This window comes from Vulpes vulpes, chromosome 14 (assembly GCF_048418805.1).
Source record: "Vulpes vulpes isolate BD-2025 chromosome 14, VulVul3, whole genome shotgun sequence".
Lineage (NCBI taxonomy): Eukaryota > Metazoa > Chordata > Mammalia > Carnivora > Canidae > Vulpes > Vulpes vulpes.
Genome location: NC_132793.1, coordinates 5,604,474 through 5,607,292, shown reverse-complemented (window position 1 = coordinate 5,607,292; position 2,819 = coordinate 5,604,474).

Genomic DNA, 2,819 nt, shown 5'->3' with positions numbered 1-2,819 from the left:
TCAAAGTCCTGTTCCATCTCCAGTTTGCAGAACCGCTGTGTTTGATGAGCAGTTGGGGAGGGCAGGGGGTGGGCCAGGGAAGGCCACGTTCTCTCTTCACAGTGGTGCTTCTCAACTGGGGGAGGTTTTGCCCCTTAGGGGTCATTTGGAAACGTCTGGAGACATTTTTGGTGGTCACATCTGTGGGAGGGGGGTACAGGCCTCTGGAGGGGAGGGCCCAGGAACAGCCCCACAGCACAGGATGACCTGGCCCCAAATGTCAGCGATGCAGATGCCAAGAGTGTCTGCTCCAGGGCTTCATAAGTCATTGCAGTGACCTTGGCGGTCACCCTGAGCGGGAAGGACTCCACTGCGGGGGTTCCAGAGGGACAGCCGGCAGTGAGGCGAGGGTGGCAGGACAAGAAACCCGCAGGTGCTGGCCGGGTGCCCAGGTGAGAAGCTGGTGCCCTGGGAGAGGTGACGGTGGATTAGAGCCCCTCCCTCCTGTGATCTCACCTTCTCATCTAGAACTCCACACTGAGGAACCGCACTACAGAAACAGCCAGGAAAAAAAAAAAAAAGATTGAAAAGGGGCTGGGGGGAGGTTCAGGAGAGGCTCAGATAGAAATGCCAGAATTATAATTTAAAGCAAAAAAAAAAATCAAGTGCGGGGAGCCCCACCCACATCCAACAATGGGGCACAGCTGGGTAGAGCTGAGGGGTGAAGCCAGCGAGGGGACACCCGCTGTGTCCCCCGGTGCCTGGAAAGGAGCTCCATCCCTTGGACACGTGTCACCTGTGTGTTCAGAGAAGGACCCAGTGCCGCTGCGGGCTCCCCACAGGTTCCCCAAGGGTGTGGGGGGGGTGCCTGGGGGCCAGGCCTGTGCATGGAGGCCAGAAGGACACACAGACAGTGAAGACAGGGGTGCTTGAAGGATTTTCTTTGATATTCCTTCACATTGTGAGGACATCCCAACCACAGGAGCGCACAGCGGGAGAAAGGAGGGGACGCGCTGAGGGCCCCAGACAGCAGGATGGCCTCCAGGGAGGGTGAGGGGCTCCCAGGGTGCACCCAGGTGGGCAGGGGTGTGGGCAGGGCCTCAGCACCAGGTCCAGGGCCCTCTGAAGGCCTGGCCCCTGGAGTTTCAGGTCTTGTCTCCGCTCCTCTCCCCCACCACCTGCTGTCAAGCCCCTCCTCCCTCCCTCTCCTCCTCTCTCCCCCTTTCCCCCCTTTTCCTCTCTCCCTCTCCTATCTCCTCCCTCTTTCCCCCTTCTGTCCCCCCTCCTCCCTCCCCCTCCTCCTCTCCCCCCTCGACCTCTCCCCTCCTCCTCCTCTCACCCTCCTCCTCCTCTCACCCTCCTCTCTCACACCTCCTCCTCTCACCCTCCTCCTCCTTTTACCCCCCTCCTCCTCTCACCCTCCTCCTCCTTTTACCCCCCTCCTCCTCTCACCCCTCCTCCTCTCTCACCCTCCTCCTCTCACCCCTCCTCCTCTCTCACCCCTCCTCCTCTCACCCCTCCTCCTCTCACCCCTCCTCCTCTCACCCTCCTCCTCCTTTTACCCCCCTCCTCCTCTCACCCCTCCTCCTCTCTCACCCCTCCTCCTCTCACCCCTCCTCCTCTCACCCCTCCTCCTCTCACCCCTCCTCCTCTCTCACCCTCCTCCTCTCACCCCTCCTCCTCCTCTCACCCCTCCTCCTCTCTCACCCTCCTCCTGTCTCACCCTCTCTTCCCCCCTCTCCCCCCGCCCACCCCGCAGTTTCCTAACCATAGCAGGGTAATTACAGTCAGCACTTTCCTTGTGGGGCTCTTGGGGAACAAGTGGGTACAAGAGCTTGGATCTGGGATCTGGCCTGCCTCCTGACGGGCGGGAGGTGTTTCCAATAAACCTCGGCTTTTTTAATGAGTCCTTTACAACTGCTAAATGATTAAGCGAAAGATTGACAGGAGTAACTGGTAGCCCGAGATCTTGGCAGCGACTGAGAAGAGCGGCCGCCCTGCGCCCCCGGCGCTCCTGTAAGTTAGGGCAGCAACCTCCTGAGCGAGCGGCCAGCACAGCCATTTGTGCTGTTTAATTAATAAACTAATAAGCACCATGTAGTTCACGGTTCCCTGGGAGACCTAGTTTTCCTTTTCTTCAGGTCTGCCGGAGATCTGCGTCCAGAACAACCTGGCTCTAGGGCTGGGGCAGAGCAGGGGCCGGGGAGGCTGCCCTCTGGCTGGTGTGGGGGCCCCGGGCCTGCCCTGGGGGGCGCCGGGCAAAGCAGGTAAAATAAAGGACGCCCAGGTCCAGGTCGATCAGAGCCTCAGACAAACAACTGAAAAGATTTTTTGATATATAAGGATGTCCCAAATACCGCATAGGGACACACTTATACTAAGTAATTGTTCATTGTTTACCCGAAATCTGAATTTCACAAGGTGTCTGGTATTGTAGCTGGCAATCCTGTTTACAGTTAAAGACTTATTTGAAAAAAAAGTTTGTTTTTTTTCTTTTTCCAATCCAAAAAAAAAAGATCGCTGCTTTCTCATTGTGACCTTCCAGGGTGTGAAGCATCCATGGGAGCCCGAGGCAGGTGAAATATCCCACAGTTGGTAAGAAGGATTGGAGCCTAGATTCAAATCCTGCCTCACTCCCTGTGCGGAGGTCCGCTGCGGGCCTCGTCTCAGGACCCGGGTAACTGATTGCATTCGGCGACAATGCCAGTCTCCTGACTTTGAATTCCCCGCTGAGCACCAGGCCTGGTTGGAAGTAGGATCCAAACCCTGCCCTCCAGGAGCCCATCTGGTTGGAGGAGAGAGAAACAGGAATGTGAATGATAGGAAATCAGGGGGCAGGG